The sequence below is a fragment of the Battus philenor genome, unplaced genomic scaffold (genome assembly GCF_028537555.1).
Source record: "Battus philenor isolate CCGP_79_NKW_IND1 unplaced genomic scaffold, ilBatPhil1.0.hap1 SCAF_26, whole genome shotgun sequence".
In the NCBI taxonomy this organism is placed as follows: Eukaryota; Metazoa; Arthropoda; class Insecta; order Lepidoptera; family Papilionidae; genus Battus; species Battus philenor.
The window spans coordinates 9,473,961-9,488,418 of record NW_027181689.1 but is presented as its reverse complement, the minus strand read 5'-3'; the positions used below and the strand labels follow the sequence as shown (position 1 = coordinate 9,488,418).

At 31.6% G+C, this 14,458-nt stretch overlaps 1 protein-coding gene across 1 annotated transcript in view; it reads left to right on the top strand.

The window, feature by feature from the left end:
- The first annotated feature begins 1,035 nt into the window (after window positions 1-1,035).
- Cadps (calcium-dependent secretion activator 1) overlaps window positions 1,036-14,458 on the top strand; it is a 97,389-nt gene continuing 83,966 nt past the window's right edge. Inside the window, exon 1 of the mRNA XM_068768614.1 lies at window positions 1,036-1,314. The gene's annotated coding sequence lies outside the window, so the exon portion shown is untranslated. The remainder of the gene's footprint in view (window positions 1,315-14,458) is intronic.

The following is a 14,458-nucleotide window of genomic DNA, read 5'->3' as shown; positions in this document are numbered from 1 at the left end:
TACAATAATGATGAATTACGGCCATATGCCATGTATAGGACTATGCTACTGATTTCTCTACGAGATCGAATTAAAAATGCGCTTAATGTACATGAACAAATGTAACCAACAGATTTTAGTCAGTTGGTAGTAGCGAGCTCCTTAGTGCGCAATATAGGTAGCCGTCGACGCCTTAAGATTCTGAATGGGTCACCACAGACCGGCAAGCGCAGTTGGAGATACACCCACTGTGTGAACCAGCATCTGACAAGGTAAACCACCTTCTCAAAGTCGTTGGAAGATGTTCTGGAGTGTCTTTCTGTTTCTTCTCCACAATTATAACAACTTGCGAAGCAGAGTAAAATAAAAAATAAAAAAAAGATTAAAAAAAAGTTGTCGATTAACAAGAGTTCTTTTAAAAGCTCCTATGTTGAATAAATTATTTAATTACAACATCAAAATGTTAAAAATGGATAAAGTGATATTTATTATTTTTGTTTAGTAAATTATGCCATTTTTAATATAAAATAGTTATATACTTTTGTTCTGAAATAATATCGACTGTATATATATTCATTGATAAACAAAACGTTCTTTCTTCGTTTCTTCGTTTTAAAATGAATTATTGTTTACTATCTGCACTTGCAAACTTTATATTGATATAAGTTACTGCCCTGTCGCATTCCAATAGAAAATTATTAATTTATACTGCCGATTGGAAATAACTGTGAAAACTTTCAAGCTTTTTGTTAACAAATTAATTACATATTAAGCCTTACAAAGCTTTTACGTTTATTTTTAATCATACTGTGTATTACGGTTTTTAAATAGGCTGTATCATTTATTCGTTTCAGCGAAACATTTTACACTTGTAATCATTTATATAAAGATATTTATTGTTAAATAAGATTTCACTAAATGTATTAATAACAAATTGACTTCCTCATAGCACATGTTTGAAAATGGAACTATGTGTATTTTTTAAATGGCAACCAAGTTCGAGACACTGACAACACGGAAGCGCGGGCTTATTCAAAACGGTGACCTCGTTAGTTGGCATTACCCCGTTTTCACAATGTCACCCGCCATGGGGGCGAGCCTTTAGATACCTTATCGCAAGGAAACTATCGACCCAACGCGACGGCCGCCATCTGAACAGCGCATGCGCGCGAATATATGCGGACAGAATGACGTTTGCTCACCGCACAGTACCACGACGAATGCCGAGCCTGTAAACATACCCGAAACACTCTTTGCACAGCTCCTTAACATACTTCACTATCACCAAAGAACTGACGATGAACGTGTGTGTTTGAACTCTGTGCATTAATAAAGGTAAGTAATTTAATTCTACTATAATTTTTTCTATAAATAACCCAATGTCATTCAAGTTATTATTAACTTCGGTTTGTTTTTCTACGAAAGTTTTAAATTCTAAACGTAGGCTATTAAAGTTTTATGTAATAATTCGCGTTTAGTAGTTTCTTGCGGGAAAATATTTAATATTTAACAATTATATATTATTTACGTGTGTTTGATATTATTAATTTATCTAAAATATATATAGAAAGTCATTCGAAGTTTGAAAAGAGGTTGGTTACTTTTATAACTTTATAATAATAAACTAATTTAAGATGCTTTTTGTTATAATGTCATAAAAAATAACAATTTGTTCTTAAAACTATTACTGTAAGAGAGATATCGTGCTATGACGTCAGTTATGGTATGTGAACTTTAATATACGTTTAATATTTCGCAATGTTTTTTTTTAGTTAGTACATCGCATTTAGCAGTGCTATTAGCAGATAACGTTATATTTTTAATTATTAAAAACAGATATGCTTATAACATAAATTTTTATTTTTTTAATAGTGTACTTTTAAAAACTTTGTTCAACACATAACTTAATATTGCTGCAAATAAGTTATTAATATATTAGTAAATATATCCTAAGGCATATTTGATTATTTTTAAACATTTAACGAGGTAATTTTTATTTATTGTAGTGTTTTAACTTTAAAATAATTTCATACTGTAAAAGATTGTGAAACGTACACATTTTTTGTACAAATTTTAAGCGCAAATATAAATAGATTACACATCCACATAACACAATTATATTTTTTTATAATTTTGCGATTAATTGCAGATGATAATATAACAAAATAATAAAGTAAATGTTGGCCTAAATCACATTTCACGCAATACTATAATCCTATTAATTTACCAATGCAATCCCAAGTTGCATTCTTCGTGGCATTATAACAACGGAGGTTCGCGGAGTCAAGGGCTTGTGACGTAACAACAAACAATTGTTATATAAGAACGATGCGTGGAAGTACTGCAAGAGGGAAATCTTTATGAATGCAGTCAAAAATCGGTTGGCAGATTATTCTAAATATAATGGCTTGATGAAAAGAGATTTTACGGACTTGAATTAAAATGTTTAGTCTAGTTTCAAGTTATTTATAGCTGATAATAAATAAACGTATTGACGTTGGATATTAGGAAGTTATTTTGATTTTTGAAATTGGCGAGAAAACGTTGTGGTGCAATTTTTGCCAATGTTTGCATGTTAATGCACACACACACAGAGAGAGAAACAGACACGCACACGCATGTACACATACGAGCACAAGCACATACAGACATACAGGCACACACATACAGCCACACACGCACGCACTCACACACACGTACACGCACGCACGCACACACACACACACACACAAGCGCGTATCCAGTTTATTTTTAATAGTGCAGAGTGATATTAAACTGAAAAAAAGAAAACAAAATTCCTTTAATCATATTATTGATTTCCTCGTGAGAAGTAGACCCACAAAAAGGCGAAATTTATTATAAAACTTTATTATTAAATAAAAAATCCTTCAAACTGTAATAGGATATGTACATATATCGTCGTCACTTCAGCTCGTAGACGCCCACATCAAGGTACAGGCCGTATAATCGCCACGTTTGGCAGGCAGATTGGCGATCGCAGTGTGGTTTTATGGTACACAGAGGATGCTGTTGCCCAACCTCTGGGAACTTATTTGTGAGCAGTGACAATCACATATAATTAAAGCAAAATGTTGAACTACATGAGATCGAATTTCGGAAATCGAACCTGAGATCCACGATCGCTAATGTCAATCTTCTACCACTACTATTATATATACATATATAGGATGTACATATATTTGCAGATTTTATGTTAATATCTATAAGGCAATATCGCCTATGTAATGACTCACCATGATATCTCTGGAACCATAAGGCTTTATGATTTACATTTTTAAGGATCCTTCCTCCTTGAAGGGACGTTCATCAAAATATTTTTTTTAACTATATCCCTACTAACTATGTAAAACTTGATTTGAATTTTTTTTTGGCGTGTTCAAAATTACTAAAAACGGATTTTATATATATATATATATATATATATATATATATACATACACATATATATATATATACATCGCAGCGTATGTAGTCCTTCCACTAGGATCAATGGCATAGTCCAGGTCTCAGGAATTCGTTCGCTAGATTCAGGCAGTGCAAGACCGGCCATCTGCCAATATGATGTTGTATATATAAATGTACATACATAAATAAATAAAAATAAATTTCTGTGTTGACCACACCTGTCCGCGAAAGCGGAGTCATGTTAGGGTTCTGTTAGTTAGCCCATACGTACATCGTAGACGATCTAATGAAGTTTATATAATACGTTGAAACAGCGTGAAGTGTACGTTCAAGGTCAACTTGTATTATGAGAGCACTCGACTGTACTCTTGTTCGCCTTTCTGCATAGATTGAAACTGAAGCATTTTTCGTTGCGATTGTACCTAGACTTCTGCAATGACGTCTGAGAAATGAGAAAGCTATTTCGTAATACAACAGCTGATATTAATGGTGCCATTGTCGGTGATAGGTTTTTATTTAAAAAAAAATTTTTTCTTGCGGATTACACAGCGAATTTTTCACATATACCTACATTTAAATAGATAAAGTTATTTTCCTTTTATTGGAATGCTCACAAGTCAATATCTTCCGGCAGTAGGTATGTAAAGCATGTAGGGACATATAATTAATAATTAATTGTATTTTAATAAACAAATAAATGTGACTGTTACGGTTGTTTAGATGAAATTGTCATTTGCGGTAACTAATATAGGCTGACATTTCGCTGCCATGTAAACGCATGCTTAGCTTATTATTACTAGCCAATCAGATAAGTTACACATATACTATTATTAAATCATTCCGTCGTATAGCATTATGTTTTTTTTTTATTTGAATGTATACTCAACGATCTGAACTGCCTTCTGACTGACTGCATTCGATTCATTTTCGATCTTCGCAAATTCTACCATACATCTTCGCATATATATAGTGTATGACTATTATATATAGTATAGTGTAACTTTGTCAAGGCAATCATTCCGTATTTATAAAAAACCTTTCCCAAAGTCATTTACAAATACAATAATATAACATGATAATGGATCTTTAGTAAGCGATTTTAAATTATCTTTTAAAATGATACGCTATATTTTTAAATAAACATAATTTGATCTTTAAATATTTCTTCGTTATTTCTAAATATAGATCGCTTTGAAAGGGTACAAACGACTTCTAGAGCATTCCATTGAGATCAAAGGCAGGTTAAATTGAACAAGAAACTTTAAAATTGAATTGGTAAAGTGTATTAACTGAAGTAATAAAGAATGAGTTATTTTTATCTGTATCTTTGCTTATAACTTATGCATACTTGATTTCAAGATTTATTTTTTATTAACGTGCTATAAAAACAGTTAAAATTAACAACAATTATAACCAGTGTTTGTTTTAAAGATGTAGCAAGAACTACATACGGGGTGTTATATTACGTAATTTTTAAATCATGGTTTTAATTCAAAAACCTGCGTGATTTGTGATTCACATACTATCACTAAAATTTACAAATCCGCTGGCCTATGTTACTTTCGCCCGCCGTCCAAGCATTATTGATTCGATAAAGTAGAAAATAAGATATTTTTATAATCATACTCCTCTCCGTGGTTTTTCGTGTGATTGTAACCTTATCTAAGATCCAAAATGAATGAATCCTTATTTCCATAGATCACGCCATATTGAGGACGACTTTATCGATTTAAAATATAAATTTCATAAGCGATCGTTGAACGTTTTAGGCATCAACTTTGAACATCCATGTTTTTTCAAGTGAAAACTTGTATGTCGCTAGTTCTCCTGTTGAAAAATCATCAAAGTTATTTATTTACAAATGATGTTAGCCTTATGGAGCTATTAGAGCTTCGTTTGTGACAGCCCTACGAATCGGAGCCCTGTGAGTTAAAAATGAAAGTTTATACTGACGCTCTATTGCGTCTTTTGTGTGTTGACGCCATCTGGTATATTGTTACTCCGGATGATTAATAAATAAAATAAATAAATTGGAGTGTCTGTTTATAATAGTAAAATAATCTCTTCATACTATATATAAATATATGTACTTTATATGAATATATATAGTACATACAGCAATATATATATTTTTTTTAATTTTTGCGTCTGTTTGTTACGCCAAATCTCTGCAATGGCTGGACCGATTTTGACGGAACTTATACTGGCAGGTACCTGATTTAATATTAAATAACATAGATTACTTTTATTTTAGAAAAAATCTTAAAGGAGAAATAGAACTAAATTAAAAAAAAATATTTCTTTTGTTAAATTATAAGCGGGTGAGGTCGCGAGTACAGCTAGTGTTATATATAAGTAAAACAAATTATCCGAGAAGACTGAAGCTTTCTAAAGGCTAATCTCTGAAATGGCTGGACCTGAAATGGATTTTGATTGCAGTTATACCGGCAGATAGCTCATGTAATTGTAATATGGAGTAACATAAACTGCTTCTTTTATGAAAAAAATCTTCAATGAAAAATTTAAACAAACTAATTTTACTATGTTAAATTCTACGCGCACGAAGCCGCAGGCACAGCTAGTATTGTAAAACAACCGTGGAAATTTACATCCCAATGTCATGCATCGACATTTAATCGTTGGCTTAGATAAGGACTAATTAGTTTACCGTTCCAAGGCTCAACACGAATTTGGAATAAACCTAAATTACTATTCAATTTTAGTCTTAACTCTATCTGTTATTTACCGTTTATAGCGTTTAGAATGTACATAGTGGTTTAAATGATGGTATAGATGACTTTGTAAAGATCTTCGGCGATACGAAGTAGACTCCTTCCATCCAGTGTTACAGCAAAGCTGTGCTGTAGGTCGATGTCCAAGGACGTTCTGCAGCTAAAATGATGATGATGGTGATGAAGCATTAACTTTATTAAATTGTTTTTTTTTGTGGTCAAATATCATGTATAAATTTGAAAAGTATATACGTAACAAATTGTAAAAAATATCTCTGATTATGTGAGATATTTTTTGTGCTGGATATTTGATAGATGACCTTTTTAAAGTCGTAGAAAATCGCTGGTAGCAGGCCGCTTTCAATAACTCTTTTAAAAATTTACTAAGGAGGTCTAAGTCCAACAGTGGACATTCTATTACGGAAATTATAACGATGATGAATATTAAAAATGTTTGTAAAGTTATAGATCAGGGCGTATGGATCCCTCCGAGCTCTAAATTAAAGGATGCTATTATAGTGGAGATAGATTCGATTTAAGTTTCTATTGAATTGAGCTTTTAGTCGAAGAAATAATCACATTGTCAGAATAAGCGGTGATAACATGGAAAAGTGGAAAACGGCGATCACGAGGTTGCAGCCCCAAGCGCTGTTTCAATTAGACCCAAATCCTGCTTAATACCACAATAGCCGAAGCAATCCATGCCGACAATGAAATGAAGACCAGCTCACGTAACATAGTGCACCACATTTATAAAAAGGAGAAGAAGGAAGATTGAAGCAATAGTCCAATGGGGAAGAACTGTAGTTTAAAGTGGATTACAATTTTAATCTCGATCGCAATACAAATAGACGATACGTGAAACACTTTCAAAAAGGTTCTATCAAAAGCATATCCTGAGAAAGCGGAGCGTAAAATTATATCTGCACTTATCGGAGATTAAATTTAAAAGTTTATTCAACTCTTTTTGAATCTTTGTTTTATGAAACAATTATAAAATTCATTATCATATCAACCCAAAGTTCTCACTTTCCGTCGTTCACCCAGTGGGGGACCCTGGGTGTGAAAGAATTATACGAGTAGCGAAAATAGCACAAAGGAATTGAAGAAAAGAATTATTCACAGAATCGGAACAAAGTAGATGGACAGTTTGAAAATCAATTTGCATTAGAAGCGGCAAATGGGTCGAATAAGAAGGCATATAAAGTACTGAAAATATTCGTTGACGACGGCCAAACGTTTAAGCTGCCTACCAAATGGGATCGTATTTGCAAATGCCATAGATGAGCTGAATACAATTACTGAGAGCAATCCAATTTGCAAAGAAACATTTGCATTAGGTATAAATCTGAATAATCGAAAAAACTTTATTGACAATATCTTTGAAGATAGGTTAAAAAAATTCCTTTGTGTATCATATTAAAATTTGTGACTTTTTAGCTTCAAATAACTATAGTTATAGATTGACAACGTTTGCCGTGATAGTAGAGATATATAGATAGCCGTAGTGACATGATGTCGTTGCTGTAATTTTGGGACTTCTGTTTAAAAAACCTTGCAAGTAGTTAGTTTTCCTTTATTGTTTTCCTCTCTTGAAAATGAAGAAAACTAATATGTTCATAGTAAATCCTTCCAATTCCACTATACTCGGAAAAAAGTTAAGATTAAAGAAATTGAGAAGAATGAAAGTGAGTGAAGAATAAAGATAAAAATTTGAAAAAGTTATCTGTAAACAAAGACCCTGATCCCAACAAATTATGGGTACGAGAGGTCTCCAATAGCGGGGGCCATATAAAAAAAATCCCACTATACTCACAGCATCACCTAATTGTGAGTTAACTAGGTTTTTGCCAAGTCTAAAAAGCCTGTCAGATTTGACCGCGACCTTTTTCACGCGTTCTTTTTAATAATCATTTCAAAAACATTTTAGTTTAATTCTTAATAAAGATTCACAAATAAGGAGTTTATTAGGTTTCTATCAGTGAGTCCGTGTAGTATTAGGTAGGATATTAAGCTTTTTATATACACCAATACCTCGCTTTGCATCGTTTCATTTTGCGTTTTTTTTCGAAGTTGCGTCGCTGCTTAATCAGTACTAATTTTCACTGTGCGTCGTTAGATTTTCGAGGTTGCGTTGCGATAAAATTGAAAATTTTTAAACAAAAATTGAAGACTCGAATGTCTTCAATTTTTGTTTAAATTTTCTTTTTTTCTTAAAGATGGCAACACTTTTGTTAAAAATAGCGCCATGCCATTAAAACTCGGGGATTCCTTTTCTAACTAAAAATCAACGCAATTTGAATACAGTTTTATTTTCACTCTGTTTTGCTAATTTTAGAGTTCAGTTTCAATTTCGTAGTGTGCTGTAATGTAGTGTGTTGTGCTTTTTTTAAAAGAGAATAATAAATTTATATAAATTCTTACGTGTTGTTTCTGATTACAAAAAAGGTAAATATTATTCCAATTTATATATTGGCAGAGTTATATTATTTTTGTTTTTTTTTTAAGTGTTTACTTTGTTCAATTTTCTTTTTAAAGAGTAGTATATTCGTGACCCGGGAACCTATCTTCGATCTTTACATAGTTTGCTATAGAAAATCTTAATTTACTTTGCGTCGTTTCAATTTGCGTCATGTTTTTTTGGAACGTTACCACGACGCAAAGTGAGGTATTGGTGTATGCAGTTTTTAAAATGCGACGAAAGTGTTCTGGTCTTCTACTTTTCAGTCGATAGACGCTCACTGTAAGGTATAGGCTTTTTCCAAAGATTGCCCTAATCTGGTCTTCCGCATTCAGCTACTTTCCAAGAGCCTTACTAAGCCATTGGTTTAGTGGGGGGCAGAAAGATTATGATAATATTCTTTAATAGACCTACATCGTACACCAGAGAGAAATGCATATTCGATTATATATCAAAACTGAAGACGCTTGAATCAACTTTGTACTACTCTTACTAGTATTGTTACATTGGTATTATTACATTAGGTCCATAAATATCAAAGTTATTTAAGCAGATTATATTACATTTTTTAATTTATTTAAATCTTCGTCTTTAGATAAAAGATTAAATTTATTTATTTTTTAAATCTATTAAGACATTGCTGTCTTTATATATACATGTGTATATATATTTAATATTTTATCTGTCGCTAAGGCTGTATACGATACTTTGCTGTAAACATGGTATTTATTATTAGAATCCAATTTTACTTCTTATCGAAACTCATGTAAATGTATAGAATTCTTGTGAGAACTAGATATTAATATTGAGTACAATACTCGGCGATAAATATTACACATCGACTCTTGGAAAGAGACAATCGACTAATTTCGTTATCGCTGTCGTACGACTGATAAAACGTCACGTAAGTAATGTGAGACAGAGATAATACTTTACGAAGACGAAATTAGTTGTCTGTCTCTTTCCAAAGGTCGATGTGCAATATTTATCGCCGGGTACTGTACATTAGATTTAATTTTTCATTTTTTCTATTTCTTTAATAGTACCACAACTTTATCTTCTGCAAAGGTGAAAATAACAGTTTCGTAAGATAATTTCATTACAAAGTATAGTGGATCCGATGTCTTTAAATACAATAAACGGAATCTCCTTTAGTTCAGGAACGAGATTTCCATTTTGGAATTAGATTAGAGAGATTCCGGGTTTCGCGATATTCCAATTCCATTTTACTGCCGCCTCTGCGACGTCGGGTATTCTTATATTGCTATTTCTTATATTATGCCATGATTTTGCATATAAAGTGCATATTATTTTTACTTCTATTCAAAATACATTATATGAATGTTATATATTTGATTTAATATTTTTGGAACATTAAGAAAGTTATGAGAGAAAAATATATTAAATTTGGACCATTAAAATGTTTTGAATAAATTCACTACACTTCACTACAGAGTTTCGAAAGTTTCATGTGCCTGAACTAATTTTTAAGGCACGTGTGCATGCATGGTGGAGGCGACGGTTGAAATAACGTTGATAACGGTAGAAATAATGTTGTTATAATACCTCTTTGCTTAAATTAACCACATTTAAGAAATTAGCCCGAGATAGGCATGGTGTACATTGAGGAGCCGGTCTCGCGCCGGCGTGAGATGCCAGTCGACTAACTTTTATAAGCGTCAACGACGCCGGCATTCCCGAAGTAACATGCTAATAGTCAGTGAAGCTTGTTAGTACAGCACTTATTTCCGATTTATTTTAATTTTTAATTAACAATCAAAACTTCAATTTAACCTGCAATTGATATTTTATTACTAAATGTCACAAGTGTACGACGATATTGCAACAAATTCTATTTAAGAAAAGCGACAGTATCAACAATGATTTTATTTACATAATAATTTTCATTTTAATTATTTTTTGTAACGTTTTTAAGGTAATTAGTAGTTTAGATATTTAAATTTCGTTTCTAAAAATAACAATTGATGTGTCGATATACTTCACAACGCTATATTTATAGGTCTGCCAATAAAAGATTGACCATTATGTTTTAACATTCAAATATATATATGACTAGTTATTGGTTTATTCGCTTGCATACATCTCATTATTCGTTATTGCATTAAATACTTTTGTATGGTTTCATTAGGTAATATATTAATGAAACACTTTTATGTGATATAATCTGATACAATAAGGTTAACACTACACATACATTTTCAATTTTTGAATTCAAAATGTATAATTTGATATAAGAAATTGATCAAAAATTTTATTTTTATTGCGTCACACTGTTTAATTATTATTTCCTTCCTAACAACTATGTTTCATACATTCAATCAGAAAACAAAATGATTGAATTAGTACTAATTCAATTGTAAATTAAACATAAACATACAATAGTATGTTGGCAGAGATTTTGCAATACAAAATCGTATATTGTTTTGGTGCTATTTGAAATGTATAGGCAGATTTATAGGTCAAGTATATGTATCTCTTTATTACTTTCTTTACTTCTTCACATTGTACTATTATCACCGTCATCTTTGCAGCCATTTAAGAAGGTTTTATAATGACGTCATTTATTTTAGATTAATTATAAATAATAATTGTGATATTAATATTACTCTCGAAATTTATTCTCTTTAAGTTTTCGTTTGTGCAGGAGAAAATATTCAAGACGTTCTAGACCTTTCTAATATTTGAAGTTCCGTGGATGTTTCTAAGCAATATCGTCTGGATCGATTGCATAACCGACCCCTTTATAACAACTGAAGCTTTAGCAAAATACTCCATGTCGAGCAGAAATTACCACTGTGTTGCGTGCTGGCGTTATTGCTTTCTATTTTAACAAGAAATTCTTGACAAGAGGTTTTATACTTAACAATACAGGGTGTTTTCTCATAGATTTAAAGGCTCTAAAAGAATGAATGTATAGTTCTTTTATTCTCATTTAATATATGGCTCACCCTTTTCAAAAATTCATAGTTTCATAAATAATAAATAATCCAACGAATGATATAATAAGAAAAAGCGTTTTTAAAATTAGTGTTACTAAATTTAAAGTTAATTACAGTACCCGGTGATAAATATTGCACATCGGCCTTTAGAAAGAGACAATCGGCTAATTAAAAAAAATATTAGTTTAATTAAGATCACGAGCAAAGCTAGTGTATATAATATGTTGCTCGCTTTGCCCGCGACTTCGTCTGCGTGAAATTTAACAGAAAAAAAATTACTATTTTTCGTTTAAATTTTTTTAAATAAAAAGCTTAATTACTCCTTATTACCTGTCAGTATAAGTACCAACAAAATAGGTGCAGCCATTTCAGAGCTTAGCCGGAACAAACAGACAAACAAATCAAAAATTATTTAAAATATTATTTTGGCATATGTGTCGTATTTATTTATATTTATGTAAGAAAAAACAATTATTTTAATATTAGAAACAGACACTCCAATTTTATTTCTCTATATATATTTGTCTTGTGAAAAGAAACGATTTCAATTACAGCACAAAAAGAAAAGCTTCCGAAAGAGGCTTTCAGTGTGTAATGCTGAATAAGGTTATTCAGATCTCCCGTAAACGTCTTAAAACGGAATGTAATAGAAAATTATCCGAGGAATTTTTTTACTTCAACGTATTCACAAGAAACTTAGTCAAAATAAGCAATGGCCACAATCCTAATTTCCAACTGCTAAGTTTAATTTATTGAAGGTAAATGAATATAATGAAATATAAACATACGAGTACATACATATGATTTAGATTGTGTAGCCTATATCTGCCAAAACTAATCTTAGACGGAATACCTTACCTCAAGCTATCATGAAAGTTAATGAGCTTTTCTCTAATTAAGATATACATGACGATTCGTTTAAAATCGTTAAACCTTTAAATGAGTTATAAGCTGTTACAACTACTTCCAAACAACATCTTTTAAGTGATCACGCTGAAATTTTATTAGAAGTGAACAGGGCAATAACTTCTACCAGTAACAATAATTAATTTAATATGTAGTAATTAGAAATTTGAAAACGCTTTTTTATTGCGTTATTATTATTTTATTTATTATTGCTGTATATTTTGGATAGGGTATATCATACATTAAAATACAACAAATGAGTATATATTCATACTTTTAAGGCTTTAATACTCATAATAAATTACTCTTTAGACTTATTCTTCGTTATGGTGAGACGTAAATTATGTGGTCAATTTTTCTGTCAATGAAAATATTACTTTTTATAAAGGTTGCATATATTAATTTAAAGAAAATGGGCCATACATTTATCCATTAAAATCTTATACGTCTATCTCCAATTACTCTATATGAAGATTTGTAAGCAGTTGTTGAATATTTAATGGAATCAGGCTTTATCTTGCGGAAGTCCATCCTAAGTAAAAAAAGGCCAATATTTAGCCACTTCCGCACATGCAGTGGTAGTCGTGCAACAAAGTGCATCGCCCGCCAGCCCGCTGATAAATGTGTATGCGGCAAACAATGCGAATTACACAACTGCCACCGTTAATTCACTCAACACGTGTATCACCACACCACGGGGCATTTTCAGGAGTTATGTTACACCGATTAGGTCGAATCGGTTGCACCACTACCACTGCATGTGCGGAAGTGGCTAAATATTGGTCCTTTTCTTACTGACAAATTGTTGATTTTAAAATGTATGTTTCACACAAATAATTTACACAGAATTGATACTTTAAATCTTGCATGTATATATTTTATTTAAAAGCAAAATATTATTAGTAAATAAAGCTAAAAGAACAAATTTTCATAATCGCTAACACTTGTCGCTTGTACCACACAATTCCCAGAAGAAATTCCCCCATTAGCGCGGTCGGTATAGTAATGAAGCGACAATAACGTCATACGACACTATTAGAGGGGAAAATTGGACAATAAATTGTTGGATTCAGTAGTAAGGTTAATTATTTTATTGCGATACACTTATCGAGAAAAGGAAATGGGGGCGTGTGGGCGAATCGATAACGCGTACATTCTAATAGAAACCTTATTTCTACGCCAGTTAGAGTTAAATTAAATGAACACGTTGTAAAAATAAAACGTACATTAAAAACAAAAGCTATTAATCAATCTTATATAAACAAAAATGAATAGCACGAATGTACTTGTAAGCGCAAAAGTATTTAACGGTTCTATCAAATTAATTTTCTTTTATATATTCTCTATATTTAGGGGAAGTTCTTATGGAAAGAATATTAAATAATGGCATAGATAATACATTACATTACTTGATGACGTAATTGTACCTGGCGAACGAGTATTTTCGAGTCTGATCTAGTCTAAAAGGTATTATTTTATTGACCTCTGTTTTTAGAGACCTTTTTTTCCCCACTCATACCACTTTCATCCTTCTCAATTTCTTATATATTCTCCTTCTGTTCTTCACTATCTCTTTTATATATAACCTTCTCTTTGATCTCTTCTTTCACGCATGTGCTTCCTTCCTTTGTATTCATTCCTAGATTAGAGACTAGTTAGACAGTATCATAGTTTATTTGCCTGTTTAGTTTCTAATTATAGTTTTAAAAGTCAAAAGATTAGGAAGGATTATAAAAGAAACTTGTAGGATTTTGTAATGGAATTTTTAACAGAGGACAGGGACGTTTTTATCTTTTAATTATTCACTTTTATTTCTTAATTTCCATGCTCCTCTGTCATACTTCAAATGTTCTGTCTATCTTCTACTTACACTCTACAATTTCTATCTTTCTTTTCCTTACTATCTACGGTTCATTCATCGCATCACGTCCTTCTTCCTTCTCATAGGATTAAGACAAACATGCGTTCGCCGGACTAAAAATCTATCCTACTAA